At 51.8% G+C, this 13532-nt stretch overlaps 1 long non-coding RNA gene across 1 annotated transcript in view; it reads right to left on the bottom strand.

Moving 5' to 3' along the window:
- Positions 1 to 13532, bottom strand: part of LOC127490301 (uncharacterized) — a 50928-nt gene that overhangs the window by 33922 nt on the left and 3474 nt on the right. The window contains exon 2 of the long non-coding RNA XR_016229252.1: positions 1320 to 1414. This is a non-coding gene — a long non-coding RNA (uncharacterized LOC127490301). The remainder of the gene's footprint in view (positions 1 to 1319; positions 1415 to 13532) is intronic.

The following is a 13532-nucleotide window of genomic DNA, read 5'->3' as shown; positions in this document are numbered from 1 at the left end:
GGGCCAGGCCGAGGCTGGGAGCCCAGAACTCAATGTGAGTTTCCCACACAGGTGTCGGGGCTCCAGCACCTGAGCCGTCGTCTGTGGCCTCCCAGGATGCAGCAGGAAGCTGGGTCAGAGTGGAAGAAGAGCCAGGACTCGAACTCAGGCACTCCAATGAGGGTCGCAGGCGTCCCAAGTGGTGCCTTAACTGTGGCACCAAGTGCCAGCACCACATCTCCATTCTTTTTTTTTTTTTTTTTTTTGATAGGCAGAGTGGACAGTGAGAGAGAGAGACACAGAGAGAAAGGTCTTCCCTTGCCGTTGGTTCACCCTCCAATGGCCGCCGCTGCAGCCGGCGCACCGCGCTGATCCGATGGCAGGAGCCAGGATCCAGGTGCTTTTTCCTGGTCTCCCATGGGGTGCAGGGCCCAAGCACCTGGGCCATCCTCCACTGCCCTCCCTGGCCATAGCAGAGAGCTGGCCTGGAAGAGGGGCAACCGGGACAGAATCCGGCGCCCCGACCGGGACTAGAACCTGGTGTGCCGGCGCCGCAAGGTGGAGGATTAGCCTATTGAGCCACGGCGCCGGCTCTTTTTTTTTTTTTTTTTTTTTTTTTTGACAGGCAGAGTGGACAGTGAGAGAGAGACAGAGAGAAAGGTCTTCCTTTTGCCGTTGGTTCACCCTCCAATGGCCGCCACGGCTGGCGCGCTGCGGCTGGCGCACTGCACTGATCCGATGGCAGGAGCCAGGTACTTCTCCTGGTCTCCCATGGGGTGCAGGGCCCAAGCACTTGGGCCATCCTCCACTGCACTCCCTGGCCACAGCAGAGAGCTGGCCTGGAAGAGGGGCAACCGGGACAGAATCCGGCGCCCCGACCGGAACTAGAACCTGGTGTGCCAGCGCCACAAGGCAGAGGATTAGCCTAGTGAGCCGTGGCGCCGGCTCACATCTCCATTCTTTATAAGTTACCCGGGCCCAAGAATTTTGTTATAGCAAGAGAAAACGCACTAAGAAAATATAATGTGTTGAGTCTCCATGCTTTGAAGGGCCAGAGAGATGATGAAAACAAGATAAGAAAAGACACACAGTAAATAAACAAGCTCCCAAATATTAAAGAAGTCAGAATTCAGAGGAAGAGATGGGGCAAGTTCACAGACAACCGGAAAGAGAAGCAGAAATGGGGAAGAGTTGTAAATGGCGCGCACACAGCGGGACAGAGTCGTCTGGGGAGATGGGCCTCTCAAGTCTCCGTTGGCACCTGGCCCTTGAAGGAGTTCAGGGTGGTACAAAAGAGGCCAGAGGCACCGAGTCAGCTCATTCGCCCCACGCGTACTTACCGGTCATTGACTGACTTGCACCAAGCCAGGTTCCACATACTTGGGAAGCAAGTCTCTAACCTCATGGGACTATACTCCAGTGAAGGTGGGGAGCACTAAACAAAGAACAGAAGCAAAAGTAAGGTTAGATGGCTCGATGGGAATGCAGATGGTGTGGCCACTGTGGAAAACAGCATGGAAATTCCTCCAAAATTAAATGTAGAATTTGGCCCAGCAATTCTGTTTCTGGGTATATGAAGGCACTGTAGGAAGTTCACAGAAAATGGAGTGAAAAGATAAGTTTATTTTGGTGCAAAAATTTTTTGAAAATCCAAGCATAGTTTTTTTCATAGTATACATTTCCATGAACTTTTTGAAGATCCACCCCCCATATATACAGAGACTCAGAGATATTTGTGCCCCACACTCACAGCAGCATTTTTCACAATAGCCCAAAGGTCAGGGGCCCACTGACAAATGAGTGGACAAACAGAATGTGGTGCATACATTCAATGAAATATTATTCATCCTTAAAAAAGGAATGAGATCCTGGCCCATGCTACAGCATATATATAAACACGTGAAGGCATTATGCTGAGTGAAATAAACAACACACACGACTGGAAAATAGAGTCAGATAATATACTCAGATTCATGGAGAATGAAATTAGAATAATGGTCACCAATGGTCCATTTTCTGTTGCTATTACAAAACGCTTGTACCTGAGGCTGGGTAACTTTAGAAAGAAAAGAGATTTGGCCGGCGCCGTGGCTCACTAGGCTAATCCTCCTCCTGCGGTGCCGGCACACCGGGTTCTAGTCCCGGTTAGGGCGCCGGATTCTGTCCCGGTTGCCCCTCTTCCAGGCCAGCCCTCTGCTGTGGCCCGGGAGTGCAGTGGAGGATGGCCCAAGTGCTTGGGCCCTGCACCCCATGGGAGACCAGGATAAGCACCTGGCTCCTGGCTTCAGATCAGCGCGGTGTGCCGGCCACAGCAGCCATTGGAGAGTGAACCAATGGTCTCTCTCACTCACTGTCCACTCTGCCTGTCAAAAAAAAAAAAAAAAAAAAAAAAAAAAGATTTATGTATCTCCAGTTCTGGGGATTCAAAGGTGCGATGTCAGCATTAGTTTGGCTCTGGTGAGGACCACATGTCAGCTGCAGCACAATGACAGACCTGTGTGCCAGGGGAAGTGATCACATGGCCAGACAGGAAGCCTGGTAGGACTGGGTGGGGCCAGGCTTGCTCTTTCAGAAAAACCTCTGTTGAGAATTGGCAGAAGGGTACCGTCAGAACTACAGTGATCCCATCCGAGGGCAGTGCCCCCAGCGACCTAAGGGGCTCCTAGTAGGGCCCTCCTCTTAAAGCTTCCACAACCTCAAGGCCACCACACAGAGGACTAAGCCTTGGGGGACAAACCACATCCAGACCATAGCACCAAGGGCTAAGGGAGGGAGGGCACAGGGAGGCAGTGTCTGATGGGTCCACGGTTTCGGCTGGGAGAAGATGACAAAGTTCTGCAGATGGACGACAGTGATGGTTGCACAGTGATATGAATGTCCTTTGTGCCACCGAAATGAACTCTTAAAAAATGGTTCAAATGGAGCCAGGCAAGTGGCCTAGCAGTTAAGACACCACATCCCGTATTGGAGTTCAAGTCGGAGCTCTAGCTCCTCATTCCAGCTCCCTGCCAAGGCAGACGCTGAGAGGCACTTGGCTCAAGTAGGTGGGTCCCTGCCCCCAGTGTGGGAGACCTGGATTGAGTTCCTAACTCCTGGCTTTCACCATCGTAAGCATTAGAAGACTGAACCAGCAGGTGAGAGTGGTCTGTCCATCTGTCTCTCTACCCGCCATCTGCCTCTCAAATAATATAACAAAATGGTTAAAACAGTACATTTTATGTTATGCATACTTTACCACAATAAAAATAGGTAAATAAATAAGAGGGGAGAGTAAGTTAGATGTTGTGCTATGGGAAAAAAAATGGGTAAGTCAGGGGAAGGCATGGTGAGGAAAAGTCTCACTGAGGCAGCCACATATGAGCAAAGTCCTGGCGGAGGCGAGGAGGTGAGGAGGTGAGGAGGTGAGCCATGCCAAGATCCAAGAGCAAGAGCAAAAGTCCAGAGACAGGCACAATGCTCGGGGCACTGTGCCAGAGTCATCTTCACAAGAACCCATTGGCTCGGCTCTATGCTGCTTTGGTCAATTCCAACAGAACCGGGGAAACTGGCGCTCCAGAAGCGTGGAGCTGAGCAAAATCTTCCCAGCCACAGTGCTCGGGCCTCACTTGGGTAAGGAGCAGGGGAGTGAACCTGACTTGGTTAACCTTGTAGAGAAGTCATCATAGACTCCAGCAGTTACAGTTTTTTTCAGGAACGTGGCCACTCAGACCATAAGGGCTACACGTGACCATCGCCTCATTTCTCTGGAAGCAGTTCTGCTAGGATAGGAACCGAGAATTCTTTGGCCATGACCTCACGGCAAGCTTCTGCTCCATGAGAACATCAGGCTTTGCATTTCTCATTACACTGCCCGCATAGCTCCTGGGTTTGGAAAAGGTCACCGTCGTTAAACTCTGGCATAACTTTCGCCCCCAGAGAACCCGGGATAAAGGTGAAAAAGGAATTTCTCCAAGACAGCAAGCTCCAACTCCCCCAGATGCTTCCTTGTCATTAAGATCTGGAGTCCTGTGCCAGGGGCATTACGTGAAAATTAACCCAGGCTGCCCAAGCGCAAACCGGGAAGTCAGAAACAAGACTGAGAGTCTGTCTTTCTGGATAATTTAATTGCCAGGCGAAAAAGATAGGAAAAGGGGTTCTTTTCTCCTTGAGCCTTGGCCAGCCTTGTGGCTAATGCCCACTGTGGCTGCATTCAAGGCTGCCGGGTGTTTCTGCCAGGGCGTGGTGGCCAAGAACCAGCGAGGACTTCAGAGTGAGCCGTCTCGGCCTGCCAGCTCGCGGGCCGGCTGCCTGCCACCCTCTGGTTTGCAGCTCCCACGCCATTGCTTGTCCATCCTCTCGTGGAGCTTAATGCCCACAGTAGCATTTTTAGGACACCAGCTTCACGTTTGGTGCTGAGGGAGGTTGTGGGCCTTGGGGTGGTCTCCCCAGGGATCTTCTCTGGAATTCTCTGGAATTTTCTGCCAGGGCTCAGTGTGCGTAAGCCTAAGGGTTGTAAAAACTCCCAGGAATAGGAGACGGGAAGTCTGAGTTTTTTTTTTTTTTTAAAGCTTTATTGCATTATAATTGACAATAAAAATGGTATGTTTAAGGTGCACAACTGGATGTTTTGATACAGGTGTCCATTATGATCATACGAATCAGGACAGTGAACGTGTCAGCCCACAGGTGTCATTCATTTTTTCAGTGTTTTTTAATTTTTTAAATCTGAGGTCTAAGCATGGACTGTTCTGCGCGGGCTCTGCTTGTCCCCCCCAACCTCAGAGCGCCGCCCTGTGCCCCAGAGGCTGGCCCGTCTGTGGACCTGTGTGGGCTCCTGTGCTCTGGTGTCCAGAGAGGCGAGGAGACCACCCCACGGGGGGCCCAAGGGTCGGGGGACCGCGGGGCTGGAGTTAATTCCCCTGAGTTCTTAGAGCTAGGAGGCTGCTGTGGCCCCCAAGTCCTAGGACTGCAGATTTCCCTGGGCTTGGCCTCCTTGCTCCACGTCTGCTCTCCCGCACAGGCTGGGTAGCTCCCCCCAACAGTACACTGCCCACGTGGTTTCCCTACACCCTGCCTCTACTTCAAAAAAATTTATTTTATTTTATTTTTTTGAAAGACTAAGAGAGAGACCTAAAGGTCCCACCCCCTGATTCACTCCCCAAATGCCTGGGACAACTGGGGGTGGACCTGGCCAAAGCTTGGAGCTCAGAACTTAAGCAGAGTCTCCCACATGGTGGCAGGGACCCAACTACTCCCAGGGTGCTGACTCCCAGGGTGCTCGTTAGCTGGAAGCCAGGATCAGGATATGTAGCTGGGACTCAAACCCAGGCCCTCTGGTATGGGATGCAGTTGTTCCAGTTGGGGTAGGCCAAACAGCTGTACCTCTGTCCCGGCCATCACAGTTTCTTTACTGAATTCTGCAGTCACCCGAGTGGAGTGCACCTTTCTTGCCAGGACCCTGACTGTGGCAGCCACTCGTGCGCTGATGAGCAGGTCACACAGCTGAGGCCCTGTGGCCTTGGTTTCCTCATCTTCAAAGTGGAGACCACGGACCAGCACTGTGGCGCAGCAGGTAAAGCCACTGCCTGCAGTGCCAGCATCCCATATGGGCGCCGGTTCAAGACCCAGCTGCTCCACTTCCAATCCAGCTCTCTGCTATGGCCTGGGAGAGCAGTAGAAGATGGCCCAAGTGCTTGGGCCCCTGTACCATGTGGGAGACCCAGAAGAAGCTCCTGGCTTTGGATCAGCCCAACTCTGGCTGTCACAGCCATTTGGGAAGTGAACCAGTGGATGGAAGACTTTCCTTCTCTCCCTCTCTCCTCCTCCACCCTCCCTCTGCCTCTCTGTAACTCTGCCTTTCAAATAAATAAATAAAATAAATAAGTGGAGACAAAAATGCCAGTTCTTGCAGAGGGATTTCATGAGGATTATAATAGATATAAAGTACTAACAAACATAATGTTTTTATAATATAAATGTGCTTTCTGAGTTTCACAATTTCAGGAATGCCTAAAAATAACATGCTATCTTTTGTATGGCAAGTTGCTGTTGCCAATATGCAGGCACACTGAGTAATTTTTCTTTTTTTTTTTTTCTCAAATGTACCTGCATTTTTATTAAATATCCAAAAGGTTTAGTAGATTTCAGTGTGATAAGCATAAATATAAACACATTATTAGGTGGCCTAATCATGGTTTAATCCTCAAGTCTATCCTGAATTCAGGAAGATGAGACAGCTTAAGACAAAAACATTTTCAATATTTTGCTTTAGAAAATTCTTTTTTGGGGGGCTGGCACTGTGGCGTAGCGGGTAAAGCCACCTCCTGCAGTGCTGGCATCCCATATGGGCGCCGGGTCAAGTCCAGCTGTTCCACTTCCGATCCAGCTCTCTGCTATGGCCTGGGAAAGCAGCAGAAGATGGCCCAGGTGCTTGGGCCCCTGCTCTCATATGGGAGACCCGGAAAAACTTCTGGCTCCTTGCTTTGAATTGGCTCAGCTCTGGTCCTTGTGTCCAAATGGGGAGTGAATCAGTGGATGGAAAACCTCTCTCTCTCTCTGCCTCTCCTTCTCTCTCTGTGTGACTCAGACTTTCAAATAAATAAATAAATCTTAAAAAAAAAAAAAAAGAGTTAGAGAGAGAGAGAGAGAGAGAGAGAGAGAGAGAGATCTTCCATTCATGGTTCATTTCCCAAATGGCTGCAATGGCCTAGGCTGGGCCAGGTGGAAGTCAGGAGCCAGGAACTCCACCCAGACCTCTCATGTGGGTGACAAGGACCCAGGCATCTGGGCCATCTTCCACTGCTTTCCCAGGCACATTAGCAGGGAGCTGGACTGGAAGAGCAGCACCCGGGATTTGAACTGGGCCTCACATGGGATGCTGGTGTCACAGGCAGTGGCTTAACCCTCTGTGCCATAGCACCAGCCCCTCATTTTTAGTATTTTAACCTGGCAGGGTAGTAGTACTAATTTCTAGTAAAATTAACATTTTACTAGGAAAAGTTCCCAATTAAAATATTAGCACATTTTTCATTTTAGGGAAATAAAGATAGCTTTGTTATTATGAGGGGCAGCTTGGGGTAGGACAGAGGCCAAGGTCAGGTGTTGCAGACCTGGCCTCCTGGTGAGTGCCTGCCCCGGTGTGACTTCCAGCAGAGTGTTAATCCCTCCTGTGTTTCTATCTCTAAGAGTTGCCTCCCTAGTGTTTGTGGTGAGATTAAAGCAATGATCCTTTGTAAAAGAAATTGGGCTATTGTGATTGCCTTCTCCAAGGCTTCTCTAAACAGGGTCAGCTCTGATTACTCTTATCTGATTAAGCTATTGGGGGCAGTGACGGCCAGGGCTGGGAGGGGCAGCCTGGGTCTTGGAGGAGGGCCGGATGTCCACAGGGACCCAGCAGTGAAGGGGTGTTCAGGCACACTGTGATGGCCGTGGTGCAGATGCAGAAGTGAGTCCGGAGGTGACTGAGTAAAGTTCCTCCCCCCCCCCCCCCAGGACTTCGCCCTCGGCCGGGAAGCTCAGTGTGAAAGGAGAATGATCCCCAAGGCCGTCCCACTCCCTAGCCTGTGGGGTTCACTCAGTCTTTCCACTGGGGGGTGTCTGCCTCGGGCAGCAGGAAAGGGCTGACTGCAGGGGGGGTGTGCTGCCTGTGGGGAGGTGGCAATGATTTTAGGGAGGTAGAATGGGGTCAGATGGGCCAGGGCTGTAAGTCCAGTTGTGGTGCAAAGAGGTAAAGCCACTGCCTGTGAAGCTGGTTCCGTGCTGGCTCCCTACTTCCCTTCCAGCTCCTTGCTAACGTGCCTGGGAGAACCACATAAGACGGCCTGAGTGTTTGGGTCCCTGTCACTCAAGTGGGAGACCAGTATGGAGTTCCAGGCTCCTGGCTTCACCCTGGCCCGGGGTTTGCCAGCCATTTCAGAAGTAAACCAGTAGAGGCTGGCGCGGCGGCTCACTAGGCTAATCCTCCGCCTTGCAGTGCTGGCACACCAGGTTCTAGTCCCGGTCGGGCGCCGGATTCTGTCCTGGTTGCCCCTCTTCCAGGCCAGCTCTCTGCTGTGGCCAGGGAGTGCAGTGGAGGATGGCCCAAGTGCTTGGGCCCTGCACCCCATGGGAGACCAGGAGCATCACCTGGCTCCTGCCATTGGATCAGTGCGGTGCGCCGGCTGCGGCGGCCATTGGAGGGTGAACCAATGGCAAAAAGGAAGACCTTTCTCTCTGTCTCTCTCTCTCACTGTCCACTCTGCCTGTCAAAAAAAAAAAAAAAAGTAAACCAGGAGAAGCAAGATCTTCCTCCTCTTTCTCCCTCTCTTTAACTCTGCCTTTCAAATAAATATTAAAAAGGAAAGAAAGAAAAAAACGCTACTCTTAAGAAGCTCCCATGGACTATTGTGAGGTGACTGACATGGCCCTCAGGTTCCATATCAGATGGAGGGGCAGGATTTGGCGTAATGGTTAAGACGCCACAGGTGCAAAGGAGTGAAGGAGCCCAGAACTGTGTTAGGGTAGCCTTTGTGGGTGGCAGGGACCCAAGTACTTGAGCCATCACCTCGGAGAGCAGGACCAGAACTCAAGCCCCAAGCACTCTGAAACGGGATGTGGGTGCCTCAAGTACAGGCCAGGCCCTGCCAGAGCCCACCTCTGATTCGACCCATTTCCTTTACCGACTCACCCTCAGACCTGGGGAGCAGCAGCGGCTGAGTGGTTCTGCGGGCCAGGCGTTGGCCAGCTCCTCTCAGAGCCACCTGGACGGCCTCCCTGAGGGCATTGCCCTTTTGTTTACCTCTCCTAGGCTATCTGAGTCATTAAAAGAAATGTATTAGTTTGCTTTTTTCAACTTCTCTATTTGCTTCCTTAAGTAATAGAATCAAGAAGGTACCCTGGGTGTTTTCCAGCAGGTGCTGTTAGGGGGAGAGGACAGGAAGGAAGACCTAATCGGAACTAGAGAAAGAGGGAATGTTCCTTTTCTCTTTCTTTTCTTTTTTTCTCTCTTTGTTTATTTATTTGAAAGGCAGAGTGACAGAGAGATGTTCCGTCTGCTGATTCACTCCCCAAATGGGCGCAATGGCTGGGGCTGGGACAGGCTGAAGCCAAGAGTCAGGAACTCCATCCAGACAGGGCAGGGGCTCAGTTCCTGGGGCCATCCTCTGCTGCCTTCCCAGGCGCATTAGCAGGGAGCTGGGTCAGGTGGGATTCAAACTGGGGCTCTGACATGGATGCCGCTGTCACAGGCAGTGTGGCTACCCGCTGCGCCACAATGCCGGCCCTGCTTTTTATTTTCAGTACTTCTCCTTGCAGCATCACCGTCGCCACCCTGTGCTGAAATGCCGTGAGCTTTGTCTGCATTCACGCAGAAGGCCCTGGGCGCGGGAACGCCATTATTCCTGCCCTCTGGGGTTTCAGCCTAGCTCCACGCTCTGCCCTGGATTCTGAAGTCTAGAGGAGGGGGATGGCGGTCAGGGAAGGTTTAGAGGAGGTGGGCCCTGAGGACGGGTAGGGCCTGGAAACAGCAGAGTGGGTGGCTTCCAGGCGGGGAGACTGGCACTGGGAAGCTCTGGGAGCTGACACGGGCCAGGTGTGGCTGAAGCCTGCAGCAGGAGGTGCAGACAGCTGATGACAGGGCATGAAGGCAGGGCTGTGCTGCTGCCCGGCGCCTCGGGCCCCAGCGTCTGTGGCCGGCTCCAGGGATCCTGAGCCCTGAAACTCAGCTTTAAATGGGGTGTCTGTGCAGATGTCTGCGGAGATGGCCAAAGGGGTCAAGGGAGTTTGGAGAAAGCTTTGCATACCTGGGCTGATTTTATTCTGTGGGAGTCAATGAGTTTGGGGATGAGTGGAGAAGAGAGGGATCATGGGTAAGAAATTTTTGCATATGGGTGTCTTTGTTGTTGCTGCTGTTTTGGTTCTTATCATTTAAGGTTGATCCAGGCGAGGTGAATTAAGAGGGGAGCAGCTCGGGTGGGGAAATGCTTTTAGATGATGTTAGTCCCTGTGGCATAGGCATGGATACAGCAAAGGGACAGGCAGGAGGAACACAGTCTGGGCAAGTGTAGCTACATTTATGTGCAATACTGGCTTGCTTTTTTTAATTGTACTGGAGAAACTTAAATTTTTTTTTAAAGATTTTATTTCTTGGCCGGCGCTGCGGCTCACTTGGCTAATCCTCCGCCTGCACTGCTGGCACACCAGGTTCTAGTCCCGGTTGCTCCTCTTCCAGTCCAGCTCTCTGTTGTGGCCCAGGAAGGCAGTGGAGGATGGTCCAAGTGCTCGGGCCCTGTACCCACATGTGAGACCAGGAGGAAGCACCTGGCTCCTGGCTTTGGATCGGCGCAGCACACCAGTCGTAGCAGCCATTTGGGGGGTTACCCAATGGAAGGAAAACCTTTCTCTCTGTCACTCTCTCTCTCTCTCACTGTCTAACTCTGCCTGTCAAAAAAAATTTTTATTTATTTTATTTAGGAGTTAGAGTTACAGACAGTAAGAGAGAGAGAGACAGAGAGAAAGGTCTTCCATCCGATGGTTCACTCCCCAGATGGCCACTATGGCTGGTGCTGTGCTGATCCAAAACCAGGAGCCAAGCAGTTCTTCCTGGTCTTCCACATGGGTGCAGGGGCCCAAGGACTTGGGCCATCTTCTACTGCTTTCCCAGGCCATAGCAGAGAGCTGGACTGGAAGAGGGGCAGTTGGGACTAGAACTGGCACCCATATGGGATGCTGGCACCGGCTGAGGATTAACCTACTGCGCCATGGCGCTGGCCCCTAAAATTTGTTTTGAGCTGGACTGGAAAAGGAGCAACCAGGACAGAATCCAGCGCCCTGACCGGGACTAGAACCCGCTGTGCCAGCGCCGCAGGTGGAGAATTAGCCTAGTGAGCCGCGGCACCGGCCACTGCTCCAGTTTTGATCCAGCTCTCTTCTATGGCCTGGGTAAGCAGCAGAAGATGGCCCAAGTGCTTGGGTCCCTGCACCTACATGGGAGACCCAGAAGAAGCTCTGGGCTCCTAGATTCGGCTTGGCCAAGCCCCAGCGATTGGGGTCATTTGGGGAGTGAAACAGTGGATGGAGGATCTCTCACTCTCTCTTCACTTGATCTTAGCCAAAAGGCTGAGAAGCGATTTTCTCGTTCGCTCTCTCTGGAGCTCTGACTTTCAAAATAAATTAAAAATGAGAGGCCGGCGCCGCGGCTCACTAGGCTAATCCTCCGCCTTGCGGCGCCAGCACACCAGGTTCTAGTCCTGGTCGGGGCACCGGATTCTGTCCCGGTTGCCCCTCTTCCAGGCTAGCCCTCTGCTGTGGCCCGGGAGTGCAGTGGAGGATGGCCCAAGTGCTTGGGCCCTGCACCCCATGGGAGACCAGGATAAGTACCTGGTTCCTGCCATCGGATCAGTGAGGTGCGCCGGCCGCGGCGGCCATTGGAGGGTGAACCAACGGCAAAGGAAGACCTTTCTCTCTCTCTCTCTCTCTCACTGTCCACTCTGCCTGTAAGAAAAAAAAAGGGGGCGGCGGCACTGTGGCGCAGCAGGTTGATGCCCTGGCTTGAAGCGTCGGCATCCCATATGGGTGCCGGTTCAAGACCTGGCTGCTCCACTTCTGATCCACCTCTCTGCTATGGCCTGGGACAGCAGTGGAGGATGGCCCAAGTCTTTGGGCCCCTACATCCGCGTGGGAGACCTGGAAGAGGCTCCTGGCTCCTGGCTTTGGATCGGCGCAGCTCTGGCCGCTGTGGCCATCTGGGGAGTGAACCAGCGGATGGAGACATCTCTCTCTCTCTCTGTCTCTCTCTGTCTCTCTGCCTCTCCTCTCTGTGTAACTCTTTCAAGTAAGTAAATAAATCTTTAAAAAAAAATGAGAGTAGAGCCAGGACTCAAACCCAGGTACTGTGATATGGGATGTAGGCATCCAAGAGGGGCTTTTTCTTTTTCTTTCTTTCCTTTTTTTTTTTTTTTTTTAAGATGTATTCATTTACTTTAGAGGCAGAGTTACAGAGAGAGAGAGAGGTCTTCTGTCCACTGGGTCACTTCCCAGATGGCTGCAATGGCTGCCAGTGGTCTTAACTACTGCACCAAAGGTCTACCCCTCCTGGTACTTATTTCTATAGCTCATTTATTTAATTTTATTTTGAATTATTTCTTCTCACTTTATTTGAAAGGCAGAGGCAGAAAGAGACAGAAATCTTCTATCTGCTGGTTTATTTCCCAAATTCCTGCAACAGCCAGGACTGATTCTGGCTGAAGCCAGGAGCCCAGATCTCAGTTCGGGTCTCCCATGTGGGTGGTAGAAGCTGAAATACTTGAGCCGTCTCAGGGCACTGACTAGTGGAAGTGGAGGAGCCAGGACTAGAACGAGGCACCCTAATATAGGTGCAGGTGTCCCGAGTGGCGACGCAGCCTTTGAGCCAAATGTCTGCCTTCCCTGGGGCTTATTTCTGCACCTCACTGAGGTTGGGGTCAGGGTCTGGCACAGCAGTTAGGCTGCGGCCTCTGATGCCCTCATCCTCTATCGGAGGTCAGCTCCTCTGCTTTTGTTTTGTGTGTGTGTGTGCTTTTTTAAAAGAATTTTTTTTTATTTGAAAGGAAGAATTACAGAGAGAAAGAGACAGAGAGAGATGTCTTCTATCCCTTGGTTTACTCCCCAGATGGCCAAAATGGCCAAGGCTGGGCCAGGCCGAGGCCAGGAGCCTGGAACTCCATCCAGGTCTTTCATGTGGGTGGCAGGGTTCCAAGCACTTGGGCCATCTTCTGTTGCTTTCCCAGACTCATTAGCAGGGAGCTGGATCAGAAGCGGAGCAACTGGGATTCTAACCAGCGCCCACATGAGATGCCAGTGTTGCAGGCGTGGCTTAACCTGCTGTATCACAATGCTGGCCTGGAAGAAAGAACTACTTTTGGTTTTGCAAATAGATCCCTGAACTACTGACGGAGACAACACAACTCAAAAAAATATTTTTGAGCCCCACAGAGTTCAAGTGCTGGTATTGTGGCGCTGTGGTGCCACACGTGCTCTGGCCTGTAGTGCCAGCATCCTATGTGGAAACACCAGTTCCTTCAGGTCCCAGCTGCTTCACTTCCCATCCAGCTTCCTGCTGTTGTCCCTGGGAAGGCAAGAGAAGATGGCCCAAGTACATGGGCACCTACCACCCACATAGGAGATCGGAATAGGATTTCTGGCTCCTGGCTTCAGCCTGGTGCAGATCTGGCTGTTGTGGCCATCTGGGGAGTGAACCACTACATGGAAGATCTCCGTCTCTTGCTCTCTCATTGTCACTCTGCCTTTCAAATAAAATAATTTAATGAACGTTAAAACACACACACACAAACTTTGGGTCAGGTGTTTGGTATAGCAGTTAAGATGCTTTTTGGAAAGCCTGCATCGCATCTCAGAGTCCTGGCTCTGCTCCCAATTCCAACGTCTCGCTAATGTGCACCCTGGGAGGCAGCAGAGATGGCTCAAATAGTTGCATCCCTGCCAAAAAAGTGGGAGACTGGGACTGGGTTTGCAGGCCTCTGGGGAGTGAACCAGCAGACAGAGAATTCTGTGTCTGCTTCACACACACACACACACAGAGGCAGGCACAATTCAATCTT

The sequence above is a fragment of the Oryctolagus cuniculus genome, chromosome 2 (assembly GCF_051225735.1).
Source record: "Oryctolagus cuniculus isolate XC-2025 breed Fujian yellow rabbit chromosome 2, ASM5122573v1, whole genome shotgun sequence".
Taxonomy (NCBI): Eukaryota; Metazoa; Chordata; class Mammalia; order Lagomorpha; family Leporidae; genus Oryctolagus; species Oryctolagus cuniculus.
This window is presented reverse-complemented; position numbering and strand designations above follow the sequence as displayed.